This window comes from Cynara cardunculus (assembly GCF_001531365.2).
Source record: "Cynara cardunculus var. scolymus isolate 2C chromosome LG 17, CcrdV1, whole genome shotgun sequence".
In the NCBI taxonomy this organism is placed as follows: domain Eukaryota; kingdom Viridiplantae; phylum Streptophyta; class Magnoliopsida; order Asterales; family Asteraceae; genus Cynara; species Cynara cardunculus.
The window spans coordinates 33,918,993-33,931,789 of NC_037544.1; positions in this window are offsets into that span (position 1 = coordinate 33,918,993).

Below are 12,797 nucleotides of genomic sequence, written 5' to 3' on the forward strand. Positions count from 1 at the left end.
AGACTTTGCCTTAAATCGAAGTCAATATGATGGTACTTCAGTATATGAATGGAATATAGATGGATATTCAGAACATCAATTATTAAATTTCATCAATGAATTAAATATGGCAGCCAACGCCAGACAACTCTTTATATAGGCGTCTTCCAAGTATATAAACCGATAAGTTTCCTTTGATAACAACAATTATTGATTCTTCTTTTACTGCGGATTTGAAAATTTGCATTTGAGATCCGTTGAATGGCAAACAGGGATTGTAGACATCTTGACAATCTTGGCTTGTAGGAATCTTTTTTCTGACAAACTCATGTCCTTTGAAAATGGGCATTTCTTTTTTGAATAGTATCAACTATTTTTAATCATGCATCGATCAACTAGTTGTCATGCATCAAATTTCCTCTAGAAAGCATTTGGCTTTTGATAATCGTGCATCTTTGAAAATCTGAACATCAATTTGAACAACATGTAATTTTACCAATACACAAAGAATTTGTATTGATAATATTTTGACCATCAACCCATTTGACCATCTTTTATGAACAAACCTGCCAACAATGGCAAGGCACCAAAACACACGCTTTACATAATTTTAGTCGAGATGACTAAATTCATCATAAGGGTTTTGAGCATCTTGAAACAAACTTTGATCATCTTCAGAACTAGATGAACCCTGTGCGGATTTCTTAATCTCTTGAAATAGTCTTCGCATCTCTTCTAGAGATGGAGCATTCAAAAGACTTTGAAGCTCGTCATTTTCTTCTTTAGTTAGACTAGTTTGAACATGATGAACATTCTCTAAAACACTTGGAACACCGAAGCCTCTGGATTGAGTAAAATAATTAWCAACTCCTTGGATTGTCATTTTTGTTGTTTGATCAGCAGGTAACTTATCCCACCACTTAACATTCGATACACGGTATAGAAATGTTGAGGAAGTGGTTTCTTCTTCTTTTACTATGAATTTCCATGTTAAGATCCATGGAATTTTGAACAAAATGGTGAATTGAAGGAGATATTCACCTTTGGAGATCTTCTGAGGAAATAATTCTTGAAACTTTGAGAATCCATCTTGAACAGGCTTAGGAAATTTTCAATTATATTTCCTAAATACTGAAACCATTTGATCATCCACTCAGGATATCCATGGTTAAAATTGAAGTTTTTGTCGAAAAAGATGAACCATGAATGTGAGAAACATCTTAAGTAAAAAACGTTGAACCATGCATCTTGATAATCATAGTAATTATAGCTAGGAATCTGAGGGTAATTTGACAAGGTTTTATTTGCGAAAGGTTTAAGTCCCCAATCGACTTGAGTAAGGACTCTAAAGATTTGAGCTTTTGAATAGTCTATGGTGTATGAAGAATTTTGTTGAGGATTTTTGATATGCGTAATATTAACAGAACCAGTATATGCTAATATGGCTTCATAATAATCTTTGGGTTTACATCCTATATAGAGAGAGTCTTTTGGAAAATCAATTTCTAAGAGTCTTGAAAAACTGGCTTTATGAGCAAGAACTTCATTAGGTTCAAGAATTTTGACCAATTGTTCATTTGGGTTTGAAATATAACTACTAGACTTGGTTTGGGGAAGGGTCTTTTGAGGAGTATTGACAAACTTGTAGGGTCTTAAGGTAACAAGATTTTTCTTTTGAGAAGAGGTAATTGGAGAAAGCATGACAGGATTTCGAATTAGTTGAGAATACGTTGGATTACTTGTTAACGGAGAAAACCTATTTTGAACAACAAGATCTGAGGAAGCTTGGCCAGTGGTTGGAACACACTCACGTTCTTTAAAAATGGGCATTTTTTTTAATAGTATCAACTATTTTTAATCATGCATCGATCAACTAGTTGTCGTGCATCAAATTTCCTCTAGCAAGCATTTGGCTTTTGATAATCGTGCATCTTTGAAAATCTGAACATCAATTTGAACAACATGTAATTTTACCAATACTCAAAGAATTTGTATTGATAATATTTTGACCATCAACCTATTTGACCATATTTTATGAACAAACTTGCCAACAATGGCAAGGCACCAAAACACACGCTTTACATGATTTTAGTCGAGAAGACTAAATTCATCATAAGGGTTTCGAGCATCTTGAAACAAACTTTGATCATCTTCAGGGTTAGAACTAGATGAACCCTGTGCGGATTTCTTAATCTCTTGAAATAGTCTTCGCATCTCTTCTGGAGATGGAGCATTCAAAAGACTTTGAAGTTCNAATTGTATTCAAGAAGAAATTATACCCACTAAATATTATGAAAAAACTTCTCATAGATTATCAGGAGTAGAAGGTTCACCTTTAAATATTAAATAGAAAGTCTCAAATGTTCATATATGTAAAGAGGATTATTGCTTTAAGACCATCAATCCATTTGACCATCTTTTATGAACAAACTTGCCAACAATGGCAAGGCACCAAAACACACGCTTTACATGATTTTAGTCGAGAGGACTAAATTCATCATAAGGGTTTTGAGCATCTTGAAACAAACTTTGATCATCTTCAGGGTTAGAACTAGATGAACCCTGTGCGAATTTCTTAATCTCTTGAAATAGTCTTCGCATCTCTTCTGGAGATGGAGCATTCAAAAGACTTTGAAACTCATCATTTTCTTCTTTAGTTAGACTAGTTTGAAGAGGATGAACATTCTCTAAAACACTTGGAACACCGAAGCCTCTGGATTGAGTAAAATAATTAACAACTCCTTGGATTGTCATTTTTGTTGTTTGATCAGCAGGTAACTTATCCCACCACTTAACATTCGATACATAGTATAGAAATGTTGAGGAAGTGGTTTCTTCTTCTTTTACTATGAATTTCCATGTTAAGATCCATGGAATTTTGAACAAAATGGTGAATTGAAGGAGATATTCACCTTTGGAAATCTTCTGAGGAAATAGTTCTTGAAACTTTGAGAATCCATCTTGAGCAGGCTTAGGAAAAGTTTCAATTATATTTTCTAAATACTGAAACCATTTGATCATCCACTCAGGATATATTCATGGTTAAAATTGAAGTTTTTGTCGAAAAAGATGAACCATGAATGTGAGAAACATCTTAAGTAGAAAACGTTGAACCATGCATCTTGATAATCATAGTAATTATAGCTAGGAATCTGAGGATAATTTGACAAGGTTTTATTTCCGAAAGGTTTAAGTCCCCAATCGACTTGAGTAAGGACTCTAAAGATCTGAGCTGAAAACGTTGAACCAGACATCTTGATAATCATAGTAATTATAGCTAGGAATCTGAGGGTAATTTGACATTTCTAGGAGTCTTGAGAAACTGGCTTTATGAGCAAATCCTCAAATAACTAAATCAAAATCATTAAAATATGGGGACGTATTGCTCCCACCATCCCCTTAAAATGTCTGTGAATCCGGAAAGGAGTAACGAGACAATTGCGGTTGTTTTAGTTTTGACTTACCTTTTTCTGAAATAATTGTAGACAAGTTTTCTTCTTCTAGTTTTGTTTTATTAAGATTAATCATATCATAATGTATATGAGTCAACAATTAAATAGAATAGAAAGTAATAAAAATAAAGAAAAAATAGATAATACTTCTAAACAAATCGTAAAATCTGAATCCAACATAAGTTAGTAATTTATTAAATTGCCAATAAAATACAAATAAATGCTTGTCCAGATAATAAAATAAGAGTAGATTATCTTAAAAGAGAATGGAAAAATTTTCTTCTTCTATTTTTGTTTTTTCTAGATTAATCATATCATAATGTATTCTTATCCAACAATGCTTTATCATTTTAGTTTGAAATTTATTATTTAAATGGATAATGACGAGATTTCTCAAATACAAAATCAATTTATAAACCAGACGAATAAAGTAAATAGACTAGACAATGATAGTTCATCTGATGAGGATAATGACGAGATTTCTAATCTTTCACAAGAAGAAATAAGAATTAGGAGAAAAACTATCAGGACTAAATTCAAATAAAGATCTAAAAATAAATACTATTAGTCAAAATCAAGACAATGATAGTTAATAGCCATGGCAGACACAAATATATCTAATGGTCCAATATATTTTAATTGTTACCTAGTTGGACTATATGTACATGCTTGTCCAGATAATAAAATAAGAGTAGATTATCTTAAAAGAGAATGGAAAATTTTAAAAAACAATCAAAAAGCTATAGAAACCCGGACTAAAAATCAGATCTAGTTGGACTATATGTACTATTATTATAGGATTTGCTGAGATGTCTGGTTCAACGTTTTCTACTTAAGATGTTTCTCACATTCATGGTTGGTCAAATGGGTTGATGGTCAAAATATTATCAATACAAATTCTTTGAGTATTGGTAAAATTACATGTTGTTCAAATTGATGTTCAGATTTTCAAAGATGCATGATTATCAAAAGCCAAATGCTTTCTAGAGGAAATTTGATGCATGACAACAAGTTGATCGATGCATGATTAAAAATAGTTGATACTATTCAAAAAAGAAAATGCCCATTTTTAAAGGACGTGAGTTTGTCAGAAAAAAGATTCCTACAAGCCAAGATTGTCAAGATGTCTACAATCCTTGTCTGCCATTCAACAGATCTCAAATGCAAATTTTCAAATCCGCAGCAGCCGGTTCTCAGTAAAAGAAGAATCAATAATTGTTGTTATCAAAGGACACGTATCGGTTAAGATGCACGATTATCAAAAGCCAAATGCTTTCTAGAGGAAATTTAATGCATGACAACTAGTTGATCGATGCATGCTTAAAAATAGTTGATACTATTCAAAAAAGAAAATGCCGATAAATATAAATGTTTTACGATAAATTTAAATAAATAAGGCAAGCATTAAATAAAAATACCTTCTTTGGTTAAGCAATCTTTGATACAAACTTCTTTGCTACAATTTGAACAAACTTTAGGGGCTATTAAGATAATAAAATCTAAGGATTTTGAACATCTTGAAGTAAAAAAAAATAAGGGAAGACTTTTTATCTCTAGACATAACATTGTATATTGGCTAAATTTCTGATGATTGATTCTCAATCTTTGAATTCTTTATATAGGCGTCTTCCAAAGATATAAACCAATACGTGTCCTTTGATAACAACAATTATTGATTCTTCTTTTACTGGGAACCGGCTGCTGCGGATCTGAAAATTTGCATTTGAGATCCGTTGAATGGCAGACGAGGATTGTAGACATCTTGACAATCTTGGCTTGTAGGAATCTTTTTTCTGACAAACTCACGTCCTTTAAAAATGGGCATTTTCTTTTTCGAATATTATCAACTATTTTTAATCATGCATCGATCAACTAGTTGTCATGCATCATATTTTCTCTAGAAAGCATTTGGCTTTTGATAATCGTGCATCTTTGAAAATCTGAACATCAATTTGAACAACATGTAATTTTACCAATACTCAAAGAATTTGTATTGATAATATTTTGACCATCAACCCATTTGACCATCTTTTATGAACAAACTTGCCAACAATGGCAAGGCACCAAAACACACGCTTTACATGATTTTAGTCGAGAGGACTAAATTCATAATAAGGGTTTTGAGCATCTTGAAACAAACTTTGATCATCTTCAGAATCTTCTAATAGCGAAGATAATGAAATAGAAATAAAAAAGCCTACTGTTCATAAGATTTCAAAAGGGATCAATATACAAAGATGACATACAATTATAGAACTTTGTGTCAAGAATGAATTTAGAGTTTCAGTAATAGCATTAATAGATAGTGGTGCAGATATGAATTGTATTCAAGAAGAAATTATACCCACTAAATATTATGAAAAAACTTCTCATAGATTATCAGGAGTAGAAGGTTCACCTTTAAATATTAAATAGAAAGTCTCAAATGTTCATATATGTAAAGAGGATTATTGCTTTAAGACCATCAATCCATTTGACCATCTTTTATGAACAAACTTGCCAACAATGGCAAGGCACCAAAACACACGCTTTACATGATTTTAGTCGAGAGGACTAAATTCATCATAAGGGTTTTGAGCATCTTGAAACAAACTTTGATCATCTTCAGGGTTAGAACTAGATGAACCCTGTGCGAATTTCTTAATCTCTTGAAATAGTCTTCGCATCTCTTCTGGAGATGGAGCATTCAAAAGACTTTGAAACTCATCATTTTCTTCTTTAGTTAGACTAGTTTGAAGAGGATGAACATTCTCTAAAACACTTGGAACACCGAAGCCTCTGGATTGAGTAAAATAATTAACAACTCCTTGGATTGTCATTTTTGTTGTTTGATCAGCAGGTAACTTATCCCACCACTTAACATTCGATACATAGTATAGAAATGTTGAGGAAGTGGTTTCTTCTTCTTTTACTATGAATTTCCATGTTAAGATCCATGGAATTTTGAACAAAATGGTGAATTGAAGGAGATATTCACCTTTGGAAATCTTCTGAGGAAATAGTTCTTGAAACTTTGAGAATCCATCTTGAATAGGCTTAGGAAAAGTTTCAATTATATTTCCTAAATACTGAAACCATTTGATCATCCACTCAGGATATCCATGGTTAAAATTGAAGTATTTGTCGAAAAAGATGAACCATGAATGTGAGAAACATCTTAAGTAGAAAACGTTGAACCAGACATCTTGATAATCATAGTAATTATAGCTAGGAATCTGAGGGTAATTTGACAAGGTTTTATTTGCGAAAGGTTTAGACGTAAGAACTACTAAATCCTTAGAATAATCAGATCAGATATCAAATATCATTGAACAGTTTTATAACAAATTCTATTTATTACTGCTATCGCTTTTGTGTCTATAGTGAATTCTAAATTCTTATTTTTAATTCTTAGAACTAAAGTGTCTAAAATGTTTGGATCAAATAAACCTACTGAGAAATTTGGGTTGACGTTCAATATGAAGATAGAGACTTTGCCTTAAATCGAAGTCAATATGATGATACTTCAGTATAGAAGCTTAGAATTTGCAAATAAATTTTCAGATAAAATTAAAGATAAAATTCAATTACAAAGATTTTTAGGTTGTCTAAGCTGGAAGTGGTTTCTTCTTCTTTTACTATGAATTTCCATGTTAAGATCCATGGAATTTTGAACAAAATGGCGAATTAAAGGAGATATTCACCTTTGGAAATCTTCTGAGGAAATAGTTCTTGAAACTTTGAGAATCCATCTTGAACAGGCTTAGGAAAAGTTTCAATTATATTTCCTAATGTGAAGAAAAATAAACTATTTTAACCGCTAAAAAGACCATGATAAAAACTGAAAATGATCAACAAATTTCCTCCCAAGAAGATGATATAATAAATACTTTACTTTTTGCTATTATTAAAAACTTCATAGGAGATCCAACTGTTTTTCAAGAAAAAAGTCAATAAATTCTATTAAATCTAACTTGTAGAAAACTTCGAAATTGACTTTTTCTTTGATATGCTTGACAATCTGACTGAAAATCAGATCTAGTTGGACTATATGTACTAATCATTCTTTTGAGTATCATTCCAGCTTCCAGAAAAATATCTAACTAATCCTTCATTATTTCTGTTATCTATCTTTTGTTTAAGTATTCCTCCAAATCCTAAATCACTAGTATCTGTTTCTACGATAATTTGAGCATTAGGATGAGGTATATTAAGACAAGGTAAATATTTGACTTTTCCTCAAAATATAAAAATGATAAGAAAATAGATTATAAAGACTATAAGAAAAATAAACCATATAAGAAAACTATAAAAAAACAAAATTACAACAAAGATAAACAAAAGGTTTCAAAAGATATAGTTGGGGACTTAAACCTTTCGCAAATAAAACCTTGTCAAATTACCCTCAGATTCCTAGCTATAATTACTATGATTATCAAGATGTCTGGTTCAACGTTTTCTACTTAAGATGTTTCTCACATTCATGGTTCATCTTTTCGACAAAAACTTCAATTTTAACCATGGATATCCTGAGTGGATGATCAAATGGTTTCTACCAAAATGATAGTAAAAGCGATGATAATAATAGTACATATAGTCCAACTAGATCTGATTTTCAGTCTGAAACAAACATAATTAAAAATCAATTATGAGTAATAAAATTCAAATTAGTTGTAATATAAAAATAGAATATTCAAAAGAATGATTAATCAAAATTGGAAAGCCCTAAAAAAACGACATGATGATTTAAACGAATTAAGAAAAAATTTAGAGTAACTTCAAAAAAGATTAAATTAAATATCATCTATACTTTAATCGATATACTACATAAACGATTTAATAAAAGAATTCAAAAGATTAATAAAAATTAACCATATATGGATAAAATTATTAAGAGATGATATAAACAAATATACTTGTTAACATAATGGAATTTAAAGTAAATAAACAATTTCTCAGCGATGAATACATGGCTGAGCATAATAGAAAGAAAAGAGATTGGTATACAAAGCATGTTAATAATTATCAAACAGAACTAAGACATCAAATTGATTGGAGAAATTTTGTAAGAACTAATAATGTTCATACAACTTTCTTTGAATGATATGAAATATTATGCTTACAAAATAATATAAAAAATCCATTTTTAAAACTTTATCAAACACCAAAGATTACTCAAACATATAGGGATATAGTGGAAGATAAAGATGTAACTTCTATTCATCCACCAAAAACTAATATACATATCCAAGAAAATTATTTAGCAGTACCTTTAGTTAAAATAAATACAGGATCTCTTAAAGACGAATTAACAAAAAACATTATTTATCAAAATAACTATACAAATGAAATATTAAATATAATGAGTCAACAATTAAATAGAATAGAAAGTAATCAAAATAGAGAAGAAAAAATAGATAATACTTCTAAACAAATAGTAAAATCTGAATCCAGTCCTATATATATGCTTAATCAAATAAGAACCCTAAAATTTATAAGATCTATGAGATCTAATATGAACCATTCATTTCATATAGCTATATTATTATTAAATAAATATAAATTATAATTTAGTCAAGTCAATAATGGATTTAGGGGCCGTTTACTAAACACTTACTTGGTAAGTGCTTATTTGATAAATTTCCTTATCGGATGAACATGAGAAGGGCCAAGAATCTTATCGGGTAAGAGCGATGAGAATGATAAAGAGTCTTACCCGGTAAGTGATGATGACGACTCTTACCCAGGTAAGCACTTACCCAGTAAATTGTTGCATTCGATATGTTTTGATGTACTAAAATCTTGCGCATCAAAATAAATCATAGTGTTGACTTTTATCGGTAAGCGCTTACCGGGTAAGCAATTGGGTAAACGGCCCCTTAATTAATTTATTCTTCCCTTAAATAGAAAATCTATAACTTTCATAAATAGGAAATCCATAACTTTTTTAAAATAAAACATTAATTAATTGTACACAATTTAAATCCAACTCCTTACACAATGCTTTTAGGAATCTTTAGTTGTTTTTATTTTGGTTTTTCACTCACAGTGTCCTGCTCAGAAGGTGTAAAAAATTAGATGATCACAACGTGTAAAAACTATGTGTTCACAATGTGAATCCAAATTCTTACACAATAGTTTTAGGTATCTTTAGTTTCTTGGAGATGTTTGACGGATGTTCAAACATGATTATTAATTTTGTTCACAATATTTATCTACATTTTTACAAACAGCGACTAAAGAAGAAATTTTTAAAGAACAAAGACGAAAATAGTTATAAATAACAAACCATAAAATCGTAAACTTCTCTTTATAATATAAATGAAAATTAAATAATATATCGTATTGATGAAATTATAAATATAATATATACTATATTATAAAGTATTTGACAAAAACTATTAAAAATCACTTTTTATGTATATTACTTAAAATTTAAAACTACAAGTAGGATTGTGCATAAGTACAATTTATTAAAGCTTCATTTTTGAATTCGTATAATTAACTGCAGATAAACATAATCAAATACATAATAAACATCTCGTTTTAAATATAAAAAATCTATAATATTACTAAGATAATCATTGAGTTCTAACAGAATCATTATCTTTATAAAAATTATATTGTTAAGCCAAAAATAAATTACTTTGCTATTAGACCTAAATTAAATTATAATAAAAATTGAATTAAATAAATTGTAAAAAAAACGATAACTCAGTTGTTAAAGATACCCCTAGACTTGGGATCATGTAGGATCAGTATGTTTTCGTGAGACCCTATAAGACCATATTTTTACACTTGAAACCTCACAACAGAACATTGCTAAAGTAACCTTCACAGTGTTTTGCTGTGAAAGTTCAGATTTATTTACTTTCACAATGTTCTATTGTGAAGTTTCAAATATAAAAATTGTGGTCTCAAGAATCTCACCAAAATAGACCAACCTCACGAGAACCCTATATGAATTCATTACCCTCCTATTAACCATCTTCCCTCACACAAAATTTTAACATGGTGAAATCAATCATTTTTAAATTACAAATTTAATTTTATATTCTTATAATAAGTTATTTACTCTATTTTATATTCCTTACTTTTTCATTTTTTATTCGATATTTTTATCATATTGACATATATGATCATTAATATACAATAACTAAAATACGTTAAAAGAGTAGGTTTACATTTTTTTGTACAATTTATATCATTATAATCGTCTCGTCGATAAATTTAAGTAAGTCCAATATTGAATATTTATACATTTAATTATATTATTAAATAGGAAAAATTGCATTAAAATAGAACCAACTTTGACTTTATATTTAGTTTAGGGAACCAATTTTAAAAATCATCATTTTAGGCCTGGGATAGATTTATTTAAGGATCTCGTTGACCTCTTTTATAGGTAACCCAATTACTATAATATGAAATAGCAAAATCATAACCATAAGGGTGGTGTTCGATTTGAGTTTGAGCTTCGAAAGTCAAAAGTGTCTGAAGGTCCCGGATTTGAATCCAATGAGGAAAAAAAAGTCTCCTTTGTGACCACGGAGGTTCAAATATGGTGACTCCAGGCTACGTGCGAAGTGGGTAGTCGTCCTAGGATTAGTCGGCTAACATAACAGGTCGGATATAAAAAAAACGAAACTATAAATTAAAAAAAATATGCCTTGTATTATGCCGCCATATCATCAATTCAAAAAGAACAAAAATCAAAACTAAAACCGCAAGAAACCATAACATCGCATCCAAACCATCGCCCATCAAAACTGAAACTGCAATAAACTATTGCCGATTCCCACCCCTGGTCTCTCTCTTTCTCTTCCCGTTGCCCGCGTCGTTCATCCTGTCGTCGAATCAGTCATCTTCTTTTCTCAAAAGGCATGCTATTCCACAAATCTCTAGTCTTCTTCGGTATGGGCATCACAACACCGCAGTCTATTGATTAGGTTTAAAACTTGATATTAAACGTTGGTTCATTAAAATAAAAATCATGTCAAAGTCTGTTCCGTTTCGATACAATTTTTCCCTATTATATATCATAAATACTAAGAAATTATTATTTTCCTTTTCGATACAACGTTGAAGTTAGATGTAATTTTTTTAGAGATTTTTATTTTTGATTATTTATTTTGAGGAAAATTTTGAGAATCTGTTCTTAGATGATAAATTAATTGAATATTTTAATAATATCATCAAACATCAATGCTGAAAACTATTTATACCAAAAATTACTTTGTAAAAATAACTTGACGTCGTTGTGGAGCTTTAACAACTAAAAATTGTATTCTTCAATAAACACACGCCACTTATAAGAAAGCAAATAAAACACAAGAATTTGGTAACGCGGAAAATCTCTATCGAGGGTAAAAACCGCAGACAACGTTGAAGATCGTCGATGCACTAGTAACGTCAAACAGGGACTTCGTCCTTTGTTGTGACAACGATCGTAAGTACAATGATTACAATATGATTGTAATTAAAGAAATCGTGAGTGTGCTTGAAAGCTCCGAAAACGATTCGAGTGAATTCGCTTGTATGTTCCATAGGTTGCTTGTATTTTTCTTTGGAATGAGCTTTGTTTATACATGAGTTGTCTTCATCAATATGTCTTTATGAGTTTTAATGTCAACAACAGTTATGTTTGTTAACCTTAAATGCGAGAAGACTTGCATTAAACATTATAAAACGTTGTTTGTCGAGGGTTAATAGCGATAGATGTCGTTAGAAACATACGATCGTCGTTGGTTAGTGGCAACCAACAATACGAGTATCTTTAGTTGTTAAGAATATCATACGATTGTCATAAAAAATGACGATCGTTAGTTTCAAGTTCTTTGGTCGTTAGTTCCTATCTACAATATATACCTGGTCGTAAGTTTCTTACATTAGTCGTGAGTTTGGTAATTTTTAACCAAAATAGGATCTTTAATAGAAAAGTTATTGGAGTTAAATATAAGGGGTCGTTTACTAAACCTTTTATTCGGGTAAGTGAACACTAAGTCATATTACCTTACCGAATGAATATGGTAAGGACAAAGAGTCTTACCCGGTAAGTGGAGGTGATAACTCTTACCACAGTAAGCACTTACCGGGTAAATTTTGGCATACGATATCATTTTCGTGGACTAAAATCTTACCCGATTAATAAATGATAGTGTTAAATTTTACCGCTAAACACTTACCGGGTACGTATTTAGTAAACGGCCCCTAAATGTAATTCTTTCTACATTTTTCTATGTATATTTGACTAAATTTTGATGTAAAATGAAAGTTGACAACAAGTTGGGGGACCAGTTTTGTACTTTTCTAAAAATTAGGTGATTAGGCTGTGGCTTAATCGCTAGCAGTAACTGTTTAACTTCAAATAAATAAGTAAATTAATTA